This window comes from Marmota flaviventris, chromosome 2 (genome assembly GCF_047511675.1).
Source record: "Marmota flaviventris isolate mMarFla1 chromosome 2, mMarFla1.hap1, whole genome shotgun sequence".
NCBI classification, from domain to species: domain Eukaryota; kingdom Metazoa; phylum Chordata; class Mammalia; order Rodentia; family Sciuridae; genus Marmota; species Marmota flaviventris.
The window spans coordinates 154,929,331-154,946,864 of record NC_092499.1 but is presented as its reverse complement, the minus strand read 5'-3'; the positions used below and the strand labels follow the sequence as shown (position 1 = coordinate 154,946,864).

General features: G+C 43.8%; 1 protein-coding gene across 1 annotated transcript in view; it reads left to right on the top strand.

Moving 5' to 3' along the window:
* Nucleotides 1-273: 273 nt before the first annotated feature.
* The window catches only part of Syndig1 (synapse differentiation inducing 1), a 191,577-nt gene continuing 174,316 nt past the window's right edge, over nt 274-17,534 (top strand). The window contains exon 1 of the mRNA XM_027921317.2: nt 274-336. The gene's annotated coding sequence lies outside the window, so the exon portion shown is untranslated. The remainder of the gene's footprint in view (nt 337-17,534) is intronic.

Below are 17,534 nucleotides of genomic sequence, written 5' to 3'. Positions count from 1 at the left end.
TTTCTTTCCTCCCGGGCCCAGAGGACTCGACTCCGCCCCGGCGCCCCAGCCGCTCCGGACTCCCCACCGCCCGGGCTGCCGCTGTTGCCGGCTCCCGGAGCTCCCATACGCGCGGGGCAGCCGGGGGCGTTGGCGGCGAGCACTGGGCGGGGAGCGGCGTGGGGAGAGGAGCGAAGCAGCGCCGAGGGGAGCGAAGGGGAGGGCAGAGAAGGAGAGAGCTTGGGAGCTGAGGAGCAGAGGCGGGCGCCGCACCGCCCTGCGCCCCGCACGCTCGCTGGCTCCGGAGACTCGCGGGCGGCCGCTTGGGCGCACCAGCCGGGTCACCTTGTCCCGGAGGTAAGTCCCGACCGCCCCGGCGGAGCGGACGAACTGGGGGGTGGACGGGGGTGGGGCGGGGGCCGCGTGCTGGTGGCGGGCGCGGGAGGCTGCCCTGCAGCGAAGGGCTTCGTGGCTCCGCCTTGTACCGAGCAGACCCGGTGGCGGCTTGGCGCCCGCGGTAAGTCCGGGTGGTCGCAGTGGCGGGACTTGGGAGTCGCGGGCCGCCGGGCGAGAGGGAAAACAGGAGCTGGCGGGGAAAATTCGCAGGAAGGAACTGGGTGCTATCCTCCCGTGCTGCACCTTGGCTTCTCGCCACCCGGGGCACCCCAGCGACACGGAGGGGATGCTGCGCGAAGTCCGTAGGAGCTGGTGAGACTGAGTCCTGGGAGCGCTGGGGAACCAGACTGCCCAGGGCCGTTGGAGCGTGCGGCGGGCATCGGCTCTGCAGGTTGGAACTACCCCCCTCCCCAGCCCCCGGAGCGACCCAGAGGAGACCGACACTGCCGGTGAGCAGAGTAGCCGCCGCGGACTAGGGACAGGGAAGGGAAACAGACTTCGGAGTAGCCTAGATGAGGGGAAAAGGAAAGCAAGGGTGCAAGCGCGTTTGGGATGGGGAATACCAACCGGTTACCAGGGCGGCGGCGAGGACTTCTGAAGCCCCTCACTGCCGGCCACGGCAAGACCAGCTTTGGTGATCTGTCTGTCCCCTGGCAGCGCGACAGCCTGCAGCCCTGGGAGCCGCCGGCTCTGGCGCCGAAATGGGAGCAAGCAGATGCGCTTTTGGGGTTCAAACTGTAGTCTCTCTTTCCCTAGGCGTGATTTCTGTCTTTTCATGTGCGCTCTCGGAGTAGTGGAGAGAAAGAAGAATGGGTCATCCACGGAGTTGGGCACTTTTCTTAGGGAAGGGGCTTTGGTCTCTATAAGACCCCAGTAGTGTGAGTTCCCGCAGTTGTGCTTTATGGACATGTTGGAGGGATTGCTTGGCTTCTGTGGACGGCAGGAGGTAGCCCTCATTTTCTGCGGTGGTCCACTTGCATGCAGAAGCTTGGACACTTGGCACCCGGACTTCAGGTGCGCGCAACCTTCTGCGGCGTCAGACGCGCTGGCGCCTTTGCTGCTGGCAGGGACCGGATGCCTGCGCCTTCCCTAGCCTCGTCCGGATGTCCAACGCAGCAGTTACTGGCCGACCTGATTTTGGTCTGGACATTATTCCGTGGCTCCGTTTTTAGTTTACAGTCAGGCGGTGGGGCACGCGCGCGTCTGAGCTGTGTATCTGTCCGACCCCCTCTTACAACCTAGCGGGTTTGGTCTAGAGCCCAAAAGGAGAGGCGGCGTGCTGCGCAGACCTGCAGCCTGTGGGGTGACTAGCCTCATAACAAATCCTAGAGCGAGCCAACTTTTCCTTGCTAGGATGCCTTTGCCAATGCAGCTGGCGTAGGTGCGGGGAAAGTGGTCCTCAAAGAGGACTCCGGTTGCAGTAAGTAGCCAGCGTGGCAACCCATGGCCAAGGTGGCGGGCAGCAATCTCGTGTCTGTTCTGGCAAGGGCAGTAGGAAGCTGGAGCCGAATTTTCAAAAGAATTGCGTGCTGCACGTCTGGCGATTGTGTTGACTGTCTTTTAGGAGATTTACACCACAGGTGCCAGGCCTGTGGATGTATGAGCAAATGCCCTTGGCCTCCCTTCCTTGCTCCCTTCCTGCGTGTCTCTAACAGCCCCTGGCTCCTTTGCAAGGAGCAAACCTGTGTATGCTGCTGGTTTGGTGTCTTTTCCCACTGTACCCCACCTCCCCACACATGCCTTCCGCATGAAAATGGAATCATCACCATCAGGAGGGTTTCCTTCAATAAAGGGGGAAAAGGGGAAGCCTATTTTTAAACTTTTTTATTATGGAAAATTTTAATGACACCCAAGAAGAGAATAGTACACTGCCCCTATGTGTGTGTGTGTGTGTGTGTGTGTGTCTGTCTGTCTGTCTGTCTGTCTCACCCAGTTACCTGGCTCCTCATGTGGAGGCCACGTTTGAAGGATTTCAAAAACTCATCCCCAAATGATCAGTGTTTGAGGTGAGAGAGATGTTAATTAGATTCATTTAACCATTCCACATTATGTACATAAATAATAGCTTCACTTGGTACCCCATAAATATATACACATTGACAATAGTTAATAAAGTTAATTTAAAAATTATGAACTACATTATTTAGATTTAAAAAAATTCTAGTTAATGTCTGTCTTTCCAAACTGATGACAGTTCATTTCATTTTCACCTAATCATCAGAAATTACTATTTTTGTTGTTGTTGTTTTGGTCCTGGGAATTGAAAGGAATCCGGAGGCCTCCTGCATGCTGTGCACTGGCTGTACCATTGAGGACACCCCCAGGCTCAGAAATGACTTATTAATAATTCCATGACTTTATTAATAACATAGGTGAGGTTAACATACAAATAAAGGCACCCCCATTTGTAATTAGGGGTAAAAAAGAAACCTGCTAACTTTCCTGGAGGAATGTGGAAGGGGCTGTTGAAAGAGGAAAGACAAATCCATATACTGAGGGTAAAAAGGTATTTTAAACTTTTGGATTTGATTTATACCAGTTGCTGTATAAATTAGGGCATAGTCTAGTTGAAGCCTGATAGGCAAAACAACTTTTTCTTTTTGGTAAAATGTTTAAAATTCAATTCATAAATTATTTGCAATGAATTTCTTCCACATTTATCATTGACATGGAAGGGCTACACTGGACTTAACTCATGGTTCTCACTAACTTTTAACTCCTATTTCCTCAGGAGTTATTACTGTAATAAGAGAATAAAGAGCTATTTCCTTACATTTTGTATCAGAGACACTAGAAGGTGCTATTCTGAGGTTCAGGGAGAGCATTGAATGTTTCATCTTTTAATTAGGAAACTTTTGGTCCTCATACTGGTCACACTTGACATGTTCTCAGAGAAGGCTCTGCATGCTGGGATTTAGTGTTCAGTGTGATTTCTGTTGGTTGGAGAGCACAGAGAGCACATGGAAGGCCGATTTAGCAGGAGGGGACATCCTCCCCCACAGGGCCCCTCCCACCCTGCACACCTCTGCACTTTCTTTTAGATAAAAGCTGTTCCTAAAAATTGCCAATGACATTCTCTGAGTCTTTGAACACCTTTATGGTGTACTATTTAAAGGCATCCTTAGTTAACCTTTTTCTAAGTGAAGAACCCTCTTGTAGGAGATGGGTTTAATGCCCCTCCCACCTCACCCCTGAGTTAAAAACAAAATTAATGCGGTCTTCAGGAATGGGCTGCAGTTCAGTGCCCTTGTCATTGCTTTATCTGCTTCCAGGCAGTGTGCTTGGTATCAGCTGGATAGAGGAGGGCGTGAATGGAGGAACCACTTATGGATTGTCCTGTGCACCACACCACCTGCTCAATATTTTTTGGAATGCCTATTTGAAGACTTACCTTTCAATCTCTGGGCTCTGATGCTTGCTCATTGAATGATCCTAAACAAGTCTCTTAACTTTTCTAGATTCCATTTCTTCTCAACCACATCTTTCTAGGATTTTGTAAACAAAATGTTCATGGTCATCTCAATTTGTAAAATCAAGCAGATTCTGATTTGGGACACTTAAGTGTCTTGAATGTCTCTTTGGTTGAAGTTTGCAGTCATGTGGCTTTCTGAGAAAACAAAATGAGCTCATGGCCTTCCTTGGGCCTGAATCCTGCAACTACTGTTGGCAGATGTCAGAATGAGGAGCAGTGTGTGTGTATACATTCATGTGGAGTGCACCAGCCATACATGGGAATGTGCATGAGTTGTATCAACAGTCCTGTATGCTCAGGATTTACAGGGATGGTTTAGGAGAAGGATGTGAGAAATAGCATTTGAAATGTCCCTTTAATATAACTGAACTTAGCATTGTCTAAGATAAAACATTTGAAGGCAGATTTTCAACAAACCACCAACCACCACAAGCAGTAATGAGATGATTTACGTTACATTGTTTAACCTACAAAGTCTAAATCATCTTAAACCATTGTATGACAAATAATCTGATAAAGTACCCAAAAAAGTAAAATAAAATATGATGCTGAAGAACAACTAATGACAGTAGGACTTCAAATAACTATTAGAACACAAAACACCATAACCATGAAACACTGTACGCATGTAGAAAATAATAAAAATAAAAGTTGCTTCTGAATGTATATCCCAGAAGGTAATGGATATTTACTTGCATAAAAATAATTTATCTAGGAGTTCACTAGGCATTATTTCATGGAGGTGAATGTTTTGATCTTGAAGTTCAAATCAATGTTCATTTTGTTGTTTTTAGTTTCTCACTGATCCTTGTTAATATTATAGTAACAGTTGGGGGATGTAACACAGAGGGAGAGAGGGAAAGGGAGAATTAGATTGTAAAATGGGTCTTTTGAAAGGGGCTCACTGTTTGAATCCATATTTTGAACAAATTTTAAGTCTCCAACAAGCTCAGTGTTAATCATTTGACCTCTTTGGGCAACCACTTTCTGATGTGTCTCCATTTGTTCTTTCCTTACTTTTTTTCTCTGTTAGAAAATTTCAGTGTCCAAAGCAAAATCCAAAAGCACACATTCTGCCATGTGACCAGCACTGGCTTCATGAAAGAAGGTTCGATTCATAAGTAATTGCTAGGGAGTTTTAAATTAAAGAGACAAGACTCTCATTACCTTTAATACCAGCTCCAAGAGGCTTCTCCTAGCTCCTGCCTCCAGCAACCTAATGTGATGGCGAGGTTTACAGAAGAGAATAGTGAGAGAAAGAGAACACGCCAGGGAGTGGGCTTTTATTGGGGAACAAAAAATTCCAGGGCAAATCCCATCCAATGAAGGTAAACTGGGGCAGCATCCCAAGATCAGGGGCGACGATTGGGTCTTCGGGGCAGTGGCCAGACACGCCTCTGCATGGACAAGCCCTAGGACCTGGGAAAGGGTGGGGAAGGCTCTAACACAGCGGTGTCTAAGCGCCTCTCACCCAGCCAGGGAGGTAACTCGAATCACATGAGAGGATGGCCTCCCACAACACACATTCTAGACAGTTAGAACCAATTGAAGTTTATTCCATTGCCTCAACTTTAAACTGAAGCTATCTCTAAAATTGAGATATGATATTCTTAAACACATTTGGATTACACCCTCTCCCTTAGATAGAAGCAAAGAAATGAAATGTTATATACACTTACTCTTCTACTATGTGTACAATTTGCAGTCTTTAAATTGTTGCTATAATATTGATACTCACATGCCAGTGGTGCGGACTATCAGCTGGTGCAGGTTTGAAACAAGAGAGTTTATTTCTGAATATCACAATGGAATTACATCTTGGGACAGGATTGAGAAACCTGGGAGCAAGGCTGAGGTGTGGGCTTAGGCTTGAGCTTTAGTCCGCTTAGAGGATGCCCAGCTCATCCAATGAAAGTTAGGAACCAAGTCCATTGTTAATTATTTGCAGTGTATAAAACACATTTACTAGGACATTCAGATTAACAATTGTGGCAATGTATATTACACAAGAGACCTGAACAAGTGGGTCAAAGGGGATGTCCAACAGAGTGAGATGCAATTAGATGAATGTCCTTCCTGTTCTGAGTTGGTCACATGGGGCAGATAGGTTGCAGGCTGCAGGGCTCTTACCAGAGTCCATTGAGGAGATAATTCCCTCAAAAACCTTGATGACGTCATTCTGAATGAAGTGAGAGCTATGGATTTGTTACCACTGCCCCCCACAATACATCACATATGTCCTTTCAGTGACCCCCAAGGACCTTCCCATGGCACCGCCATGCCTGCGGTGTTCTGCCTCTAGTACTGGGCCCCATATTCTCATATTTTTCTTCTTCCTCTGAAAAATAAGAAGGCAATTTCCATTTTGGCAGGACACCCAAAATTAAGGACCTGATGTTCCTGGACTTCCCTATCAGCTTTAGAAAAACTTCTCCAGACATCATCCTCAGACTCAGGAGAAGTGTCTCCGTCCATCTCCTGGGAGATGGACCAGACATCTATGTGCATGTGAATGCGTGTGAAGACACTCAGGATTGGCAACATCCAGGAAGTGGAATGGACCTCCTTTGGATGCAGAGGAAGCGTGGGGAAGAGGGAGGGCCAGAGATACCATGACGTATAAATAGGGAATGCTGAGCCTTGATGGGGTGCAAGTCCCCTCATTTCTTCTCGGCTTTACTGTGTCCTGGGCATTGTGTAGAAAGCCAGGCACCATAGGGGTGGTATGTTAGTCAGGTTTTTGTTATTGTGAGCAAAAATACCTGAAAACAACAACTTAGAAGAAGAAAAGTTTATTTTGGGCTCCATGTTTCAGAGGTTCCATCCATGACTGACTAGCTCCATTGCTCTGGGTCTGAGGTGAGGTAGAATGTCATGGTGGAAGGGCATGGTGGAGGAAAGCTTCTCCGCTTCTGAAAGTCAGGAAGCAGATAGAGGGGGAGCCAGGGAAGAGGTATAATCCCCCTAAAGGCACACGCTCAGTGTGAATATCACAATGGAATTACATCTTGGGACAGGATTGAGAAACCTGGGAGCAAGGTTGAGGACGTGGGCTTAGGCTTGAGCTTTTAACACCTAGTAGTCCATTCAAATTATTAATCCATCAAATGAATTAATCCACTGATGAGGTTATAGCTCTCATGATCTAATCATTTCATCTTTGACATCCCTATGAAATTTTCAGGGGGTATTAATGATCCAAACCATAACAGATGGAATAGCCCATAGTTCTCTGGGAGGCATTAGCAGACCGCTAAAAACGGAGTGTGGGCGCTATGCCATGACTGACCTCCATCACCATCACTTTTACTTGACTGGGGATATTCCAGACTCCAGGTACTTGTCACCTATCTGGACCTAGGACATCAATGCGGTTTTCTAGCATTCTGACCTTGGGGTTTTGGTTCTCAGGGATGGACAAGGCTGGACAGAGACCACTCTATAGTGGCAGACTCCAATAGACACACTTGAGCCTAACAACTCACAATAAAGCCCCCCTGGCCATGTTGAAAGGAGCAGGCCCCCTCTTCTAGCTTCTGGATGAGGTGAGGTAAGCGAATGAATTTGGAGAACTACAGGCAGCCTAGGTCTGAGGAGCCAGGTTAAAACTTCCATCATTTGTTTGCATCTTGTCATGAAGGTGATTCAGGAAAACCTACAGCATCTTCACCTGTCTGTACCTTACTGCTAGTGGTCTCTCTCCCAGGCAAGACAGTAATGCCAAAGAGGGAGACGGAACAGCAAGGATGGAAGGGGGAGATTTGGAATGTACCCATTATTTCTTTAGGTTTTCTCTTCAAACTCTTGAGATACCACATTTTACACATGGCACAACCAAGAGACCCAGTAGGGTCACCCAGTCTGCTGTCCAATCTTCTATTGCCAGACTATGGGGATTATGGAACAGGAGCCTGTCTTTAGGGCTCACTTGCTTTTGTGTTTGTCTCTAAATTTCATACTTCCTCACCCCACCATGTACAGTTGCCCAGTGTTCTTGGCATTGCTAGAAACTAGAATAATGGTTCAGACAGACACAGATGCTGTGCAATAGTTGGACAGATAGACATTTTACAATAAATCCCAAGTAGGACAAAATGTAATGAGGTCATTTCTCCATCTGTACATTTTGAGTGGCTTCCATGGAGGAGGGTATCCACAAGTCAGCTAGTCAGTAAGCTGATCCATAGTTGAAGGGATACCTGTGTGTAGGACAAACTGGGAATCATGCAGCTACAAAATTCCAGGGGAGCAGAAATCTCTTGCAGAATGTCCAGGCAGTTAGAGGAGAAATGCTCATTTCCTCTAATGCCACAGGCCCCAGACATTTAGAAAGAACACCAACATAAACTACATAGGACAGCAGGTTGACCTGTGTTCTTGTCTTGCTCTCAGCATAAAGCGTTTCCCAGAAGATGGAACTGTTCTTTCTCTTTAGACACTGCCCAGAAAGGCTGGTCTTCCTGGAATTTGTTTGCAGAGCCTTATGTTATTTCAGAAATATATTTTGGAGAGTGGGACTATTCCTTGTGCTTAAATCTCTCCTTCTTAAGCTGGTGCCTTGGTAGGGCATAAAGAGAGGCTGAACCCAGTTTTCTCTAATGACACAAGTCAGAGTGCTTCCATCCCTACTAGGGTGTGGTTTTACCCTAGAGAGTGTCTCGGGAGCACAACCCTGACCCTCCTTGGTTGTGCTGGCCAGGCCTGCTTTGCTACAGTGGAATGAGCCCTGTCACAATCCATGATCCTGGCACATGATCCTTTGCCCACACTTGTTGACACTTCTCATTCCCTGAGCTATCTGGTGGTCTTGCTTCTGGTTGTGATTTACAGATGCTTTTCAGCTTATGAAACTATATAATTATGGAATTATACCCTGATAAACTCATTGCAAGTTAAAATACCATAAGTCAAAAATGCATTGAGTCACCTAACCTACAAAACATTCTAACTCAGTAGCACAGCACATTGTAGATTCCTGATGTTTTCCCCTCAAAATGTGGGACAGCCTGGGAGCTGTGGCTCCCTGCCCTGCCTTGCATTATAAGAGAAGATCGATGCACATTATCGATAGCACAGAACAAGATACAAATTCAAAATTCAAAGTGCAATTTCTACTGAATGCCTACTGCTTCACACAACCATGAAGTGGGAAAATCTAAGTGGAAACTTCATAAGGCAGAAATCATCTGTATATGCAACCAGCTTGATTTCCCTGTCCGTAAACTCTGCTTCAGGCTCAGCCCCCTAGTAATCTCTATCAAATCTTCCCTGGGGCATCAGCCTCACTGTGCTCAATCTTAGAAAGTTCCCTCCAGTCCCTTACACCCCACGGGCATACCCCTTCCTCTGAGAATGCTGCACAGTATTCCAGAAATTCATACCAGGAATTTTATACCTCCTGGGCTCTCAGCTCTTTCTTATTCACACCTTTTAACTAATTCTTACCTCTGCCTTGCATCTTCTCTATCATTAACCCTATCTAGACTCTCTGGTCTTGCCAGGCTGTCTTGGAAACTTCCTTCCCATCTCCCTGCTTTCTGCTGTGTACATCTAACCACAGGCCATTGGAAAAGCCTGAACTGCTGGGAAAATGGGCTGAAATGCACATTTCTCACCCTGGTCCTCGTTCCAAGACATTCTCTGGCTCCTCATGTCCATCGACACTGGCAAGCTGGTTGGGGAGAATACCAGTCTATTTTAATGATCCCTGTTCACCCTCCAGCCTTATCCCCACTTCTCTACCAGTGCAGCACACTGGGATACTTCTGGTCTTCCATGCACATGTGCACATGCTCACATACACACACACACATAGACACAGAAGCACAAATGTGAGCACATGTAAGTACTCACATACCCCCCACACACATGCTCTTACACCCGTTCCCATGCCTTCTCTTAGCTTCATCTTGCTAACCTCCTTCAAAGCTCAACTTAGTCCTTACCTGTTCTTGGTCTCCTTTTCTCAACTTCAGCATCCTCACATCTAGGCATCCTTGATACCTGAGGCCATCTCAGCCCCGGCATGGCATTAGTAGAACCATCAAAGTATGAAATATCTAGAAATAGCTTTTATAATAAGTGTGTAAGAGTGACTTAAAGTAAACTGCACAGATTTACTTATGAATTAAGAGAATACTTGAATAAATGGAGAAAAGTACTGTATTTCTGGATAGTGGCTCCATATTAATTTATCAAATTGAGACTATTTAATCATAATGTCATTTTTATTGCCTTTTGAACTTGACAGTATTATTCAAAAGTCCATGAAAGAATAATCAGGCAGGCTGCATTTCTTTAAATGAAGAATTGCCCTACCATATACTGACATTAAGTGATAAAATTACATTGATTTACCTCACATCCATTAGGGTGGCTACTATAAAAAAAGAAAGAACAAAGAAAAAAAAAACAGGAAATAGCAAGTGTTGGTGAGAATGTGGAGAAATTGGAACCCTGCATATGGTTGAAATTGTAAACTGGTGCAGCTGCTATGGAAAATAGTATGGAGGTACTTCAAGAAAATTAAACATAAAATTACTATATAATCCACCCTAGGTATGCATCCAAAATAATCAGAAGCAGAGTCTTGAAGTGATATATGCATGCCTATGGTTATGATAACATTATTCACAATAACTAAAATGTGGAAATTATTGACAGATGAATAGATAAGCAAAAGGTGATATGTATCCTTAAAAAGAAGGAAATTCTGATATATATTGCACCATAGGTAAACTTTGAAAATGTGTGTTAGCGTTATGCTGCTGTGACAAAATAGATGAGAAGACTTAAAGGAGGAAAGGTTTGCTTTGGTTTAAGTCCACAGTCAGCTGGCTCCATTGCTTTTAGTCCTATAGCAAGGCAGAAAGACATAGGCAAAGGAAGCCTTCACTTTAAGGAAGCCTGGAATCAGAGAGACAGAGAAAGTAAGGGGGGGGGGGCAGAGACAAGATATACTCTCTGAGGGTATGCCCCTAAGCACCCATTTTCTTCAATCAGGTTTCACCTATAATAGTTCCCACTGATTTCCAATAGTCTGTTTAGCTATGAAGCCATCAATGGATTACTTCATTGAGGAGGCCACAGTCCTCATGATCCAATCACTTCACAAAAGCCTTACATTTGTGTAGGCAAGCCTTCAACACATGACCCTGGGGGACATTCCCAGATCCAAATCATAACATTATGCTAAATAAAATTAAAAAGTCACAAAAGGACAAATACCACACAATTCCATTAAGTTGAGGTACATAAATCTTTGGTCTAAATCTTTGAGAATTCTCTCCATAGGGAAGGAAAGTAGAATTGTGATTGCTAGGAACTGGTGGGAGAAGAAATAGGGAGTGATTGTTTAGTAGGTATAGAGTTTCAGAATTGCAAAATGAAGAAGTTCCAGAGATCTGTTGCACACCAGTGGGAATACACTTAACTTCACTGCACTGTACAGTAAGAAATGGTTAAGAGGGTAACTTTCATGCTTTGTGTTTTTTGCCAAAGTAAAAACAACAGCTACATTAGTTGGAACTGTGAGATTGTAGTTATCAGCAAATAGTTTCTATAGGCTTTTCCAGTTTTCCATTGCCCCCCAAACTCAGTGTTCATGGATCTGCGAGTCAGGAGTTTGATCAAGGCAGTAGGGGGGCAGCTTATACTCTGCTGTGGCTTATGGGACCTGGGACTGGAGCCGTTATGGTTGGATATCAGGAGCCCCCCCCCCCCCCCCCCCAAGGATCCCATGTTAGTGCAGGTATATTTAGAGTGAAGTAATTAGATCATGAGAGCTGTAACCTAGTTGGTCCAACCTAGTCTGAGTGGACTGACTGGGTGGTGACTGTGGGCATGTGGGGGAGGTGGGTCACGGGGATGTGTCCCAGAAGGGCGATTTTTCCTGTAACCCCTTCCCTTTCTCTCTCTTTGCTTCCTGGCTGCAATGTCCTTAGCTGCTTTCCTTCACCACCACACTCTTCCACCATGATGTTCTGCCTCATCTTGAATCCTGAGCAATGGAGTTGACTGACCATGGACTGAACGAACCTCTGAAACCATAAGTCAAAATAAACTTTTCCTCTTTTAAGTTGTTCTTGTCAGGTATTTTGCTCATAGCAACAAAAACTTGATTAAAACAGGAGCTGCATAGACTTCTTCCCTTCCACAACTAGGCTAGGCCTGGGCTCACTTTCAGGATGGACCTGAAGTGTCTACACCTGGCCTCTCTCTGAGCTTTCTTTATGCATGGAGGCCACAGGTTAGTCCCATGTCCTTTGTTAAGGCTCAGTGCTTGAAAAGTGAGTATGCACAAGGATGAGGGTGCAAGATTCTTCCCATCATTCTCAGAGTTCACTCCATGTCAACTACACCATATAAGCAAGCTTCTAAGCCAGCTCAGAATCAAGGAGACACAAATTAGACACAAGTTTTGAAAGGAAGGATGTTAAGGAATTTGTGACCGTGTTGAATCTGTCCTGCAAAGAGTTAAGTCAGATAGAGAGGCTTTGAGGTCAGTTTCTCCCCCAAGACCTCAGTGGTGGTGAAGGCAGTGAGATCCAGTGCCAAGGGCTGAATTACTCAACAATGAATGTTTAGGAAATAGGCCATTTGGGTAGAAAGTCAAATTATATCTCCCTGCATCATAATAATTACTGAATGGATATATATATATATATATATATATATATATATATATATATATATACACACATATATATATACACACACACACACACACACACATATATAGCTTGAACAAACAAATATAAAAATCTATGATTAATTTCAGCATACAGTTGAATGTCTTAGTATTTGCAAGTGAGAGAAATATTGATAAAGATAAATTACATGTATGTTACTTATTCTGTATATCAACTCATAAGTAAAATTTAGAAGCAAGTATTAAGATGGAAATGAACATGTGCAACAAATGAGTAAATGCTTAAGAATCTTGAGAGAATAAATAATAAGAAAAAAACTCACTTGAAAACTGAGTTCATGCTATGGAAAGAAAGTCTAAAGAAAAAATAAAACAGCAGATAAATATATGGACAAAACATGTACACTGTCATTTGTAATTGGGAAAATTCACATTAAATTAGAAAAGGTATAGCTTTCTTCCAAAACAACTGCATAGATTGAAAGATGGAGCTGCTCAGGTCTGTAAGAGCACCTGAAGTAGGCGTCCGGACCTCTGGAGATGTTGTCTCAACAGTCACTGTGACATTGAGGTCTTCCTTGGTCATTGGCTCCATAAATGAACTACTCAGATGCAATTCCAAGATACAGACAAAGTATTTACATCTTGATCTAGAGTAAGGAGAGAGAAAAATATGTAAATCTTTGCCATGAGACAATGGTTCTAATATGATACAAATATAATGAACTTCTTATATAGACTCAATCCGTGTACCTTTGGCCAGTATCAGGACAGGTGGGTATTCCTATGGATGAATGTTCATGATAACCCAATGAAGATACAAAGCTATCTTTTATCTAGAAAAATGTGTTTAATATGTAAATGTGTTGTCCTCTGGGAGGTGTAGCTTATATATTCTTTCAAAAAATTTTTGAGAGCTATTCTCCAAATTATTAGTGGTACTTAGATATAAGAAGTCAGAGTGAAAATAGGAACAAAATGTGTTTTGCCATCTCCACACTGGTATGTTTGGAATTTATAAAAATAAACATGCAGTCTTTGCAAGAGAAACACAACCCACTGGTTTAAACAAATATCTATCCTACAGAAATTATCAGAGTTCTGGATAAAGTTCTTTTTTGGTTATGTATTCATGCCTGCTTTGGGGACATGGGAATCCTGAATCCCCTAGAAGTTGAGTAAAGGGTGTTCGTGCAAAATGTATGACCCATGCTCTGGTTACAGTGTGACAGAGCAGGATTCCAAGACAGGTACCTGGACACAAACACACACAGAGGTGTGCATGTGTGGGAAATAGTTAGATGAGAAGCCCTGTCATCAACGTGAATAGCCCAGGTGTGGGTTATGTATGGATTTTATTTCTTTGTACTTTCTAATACTTACCTTCATCACTTAGTTCTTTGATTAAGGGGATAAAAACCCTAAATATTAAAAAGATTTTTTTTCTCTTTTACACATAAAGGTTAACTAAATATATGTTACATGTTCAGTAGAACAAACTGAGCAAAATTTAAAAGCATGTAATAAAATGGAAATGAACATTTGCAATAAATGAACAAAAACCTTTTCTTAATCACATTTTGTATTTCCACGTCCTGTGCCAGGAGCCAGCATGCATTGTGTGCTCAGTCAGTGTTCATTTTCCTTACTTCTCCTGGCTGCCTTCTCTGCTCCTGAAAAGAACCCACTCTGCATTCACACCAGGACTCGGTCTGAGAAGTTCCCTCTCCTCTGAGCACACATGCATACTCTCTTTCTGACATCTTGGTTCTAAGCCTTCCTACTGTGGATATACTCCTTAAGAGTATACAACCTGTATTAAGTGCCTTCATTATGCTGGGTCTGGTGTTAGATCCTCCCTGTGCCCACAGGGCTGTGCCTGGGGTATAGGGCTGCATTTCACTTGACATGAATGTTTGATGAAAGAGGAGGGCTCAAGGGTCCCAAATCAGAATGAGGGGTGGGATATTGTGGGAAGATTCAGCCAAGACTCAAAATAGGAAAAAGATCAACAGTAGAGAGAAAGGTCTTCCAGACAGAGGATGTGGAATAAGAGTCAAATAAGGTTAGAGAATAATAAGATGAGAGAAGCCTGGAGACTCCTAGGATATAGAGTTTTGGGGTGGCTTCAAAATCTAATCAGCATCTAGATCTGCTGTTTACTCAGATCTAGGGAACCACGTGAGAACAGTAAATGGAGTCACAAAAATTTACACCCAACTGTGGCTTATCTACTGTTACTACATATGCATAGCTCCAAAACTTATAACACGGAAATTTTTGATGGCTGGGAATTTGGGAGGGGTCAGCTGAATTGTCCAGCTCCAGTCTCTCACGTGGATGCTATCAGATGATATTCAACACTACAAGAGTTGGGAGGCTGGGACAGCTGGAGGTCAACTAGTAAACTATGTAACCTCAGAGGCTCTCCATGTGGTTTATTCACACACTCTACGCTGAACTTCCCCACATCATGGCGGCCTTGAAGTATTAGGTTTTTTTTTTTTTTTGTTTGCTTTATTTTGCTTTTTGATACTGGGGATTGAACCCAGGGACACTCAACCACTGAGCTACATCTCATTTAGTGAGACAGGGTCTTGCTAAATCGCTGAGGCTGGCTTTGAACTTGTGATCCTCCTGCCTCAGCCTTGCAAGCTGCTGGGATTATAGGCATGTGCCACCACACCCAGTTTGGATTTCTTAAATGACAGCTTAAGGCTCCAGCTTTGAGTTTTCTAGCAAAGAAAAATTGCATGAGCTTTTCTGACTTAGCCCCAAGAGTGACCTAACATCAATAATGCCACACTCCTTCTGAATATGAGTGAGTCCCAAACTCACCAAGATTCATTTGTAGGGAGCAGAGATGCCCACCTTTCTGTGGGAGGAGTGTCAAGGCCACATCACAGATAGATGTGAGATGGAGAGTACTGTGTCTATCTTTAGAAAATATGGTTCTACACAAATACTAAAAAAATATTCAAATCACTTGCTGTACACATAGTAGGTTTCTAGATCACAAATAAATGAAAAATGAAGTTCTTTCTCACCAAAATATTATATAAGACCATTTTTGAAATATATGCATTTTTCCCTAGATTTCATTATTTTCCAATGTCAGTAAAAATTCTTAGCATGTCAAATTGTTCTTAAAAATTGTATCTTAGAATGTGATGTTCTACTTAGCTTATGGAAGCTAGAAACTGGGACACAGATTAATAGCACCACTTTTGCATGCTATATGGATGTGTTGGATTGATCATGACATATGGGAATTTTAGGTATTAAGAATTTTGGTCAATTTCATCACTCTAATATTTTTACTGAAATAATAGAAGGGAAAAGTGATAAAAATAAATCTAAAGTTTCAGATCCTCATAGATCCAGTGCCTCTTAAATTTACACAAAAATTGGTGTCAAAGGTAATTTGGTTTTAGCTTTTTTGCCTTTTTCCTTATATTCTCCTTTTTTTCCCCTTCATTTTGTAGTAAGTAATGTCTCCTTTAAAGAAGGAGCCCTTTAAGTAACTGTGCATGTACAATATAGGATAGAAATGCTGCAGCAAGAACTTACAGAAATGCATGAGTACAGCTAGACTTGTTTTGGAGCAGAACGTTTGGGTTTCTTTTTTTTTTTTTTTTAACCTGACTTGACTCTGGAGGCAGGAGGTGCCGACTTAGCAGCTCAGTGACGTCAGAGCTGCAACTTTACCATCTTGTGGCCTTTCCTCCTAGCTCCCTTATGGCTGCTGTTGCCTCAAACATCACAGCTGAGGTCAAGGCAAGAAATGAGAAAGGAGAACAGAACCCTCCAGGATACATCTTTTGCCAGAACTATCTCATGGCCACTATTAGTTATGAGAAAGTAAGGAATGAGGATGAGGAATGAGATTTTCCAGCCTCCAAGTGAAAGGAGACAAGGTAGAAGGCTGACATCCAGTGGTGGGTCTTCCACCTAGCCAGTGGGTGTTACCTCATTTCTCAACAAGAGGCATGCCAAGGCCACAGCATGGGGTAGAGGTGGAAAGGGAAGAATGGTGTATTTGTGAACTCAAAGGAGAAGAGTTAGTCCTTTGCTCATGTACTGTGAAATTGTGTTTCAGGATGTCAGGTGGATGGGTACAAGCAAGGAGGTGTGCCTTGTGTTTGGGCAGAGCAGGCTGAGGATCTGGACTGGTGCATTTGCTACTTCTTCATGGACCACACTTGAGTAGCACAGATTAGTTCTCAGTCTTCACTACAGATTAGATACTACCTACAGCTATGGTTTGCATATGAATGAAGTGCTCTCCCAAAGGTTCTTGTGCCTTGCAGCTTGGTTCCTAGTATGGGGGCGTTGAGGTGATGGGTCTTTAAGAGGTGGAGCCTGGTGGAATGTAATTAAGTCATGAAGTTTCCTTTCTCAGAAATGGATTAGTGCTGGTTTTGCAGAGTCAGTTGGGCCTCACAAGGGTGAGTTAGTTCCCAAGAGATTGGGTTGTCATGAAAAAGCAAGCTTGGCCTCTCCCCAGCCTCTTCTCTCTGATCTCGTATGATCTCTCCCTCTTGCATGTGTTCCAGCCATGATATAGCCAGAAGGCACTTGCTAGGGCTCAAAAACTGCCAGCCTCATGCTTTTTGGAGCTCCCAAACTGTGACCTAAATAAACCTCTTTTCTGTATTAAGTTCTCAGACTTGTTTATTTTACTATAGCAACAGAAAACAGACTGAGACACCACAAATAATGTAAAGACTGTAAGTTGAGTTGGGTAACTAACATGAAAGAAACAGCAGAGTCAGTTTTGCTTACTGAAGCATCTGTAAGGCAGCATCCTCAGACTCTAATGCATACACCAGACACCTGGGGATTTGCAGATTCTGGCTCAGCAGGTCTGGGTTGAAGCCTAAGAGTCTGTGTTTCTAACAGTTACTAGTTGGTGACAATGCTGCTGTTCCATCAGTCACACTTTGAGTAGCCAGGTAGTCAAGGACTAAGGTAAGAGAAGCATAGGCAGGGGTGGCTGGGAACATATTGTCCCTGTCTGGGCCAAGGGAGGGTAGA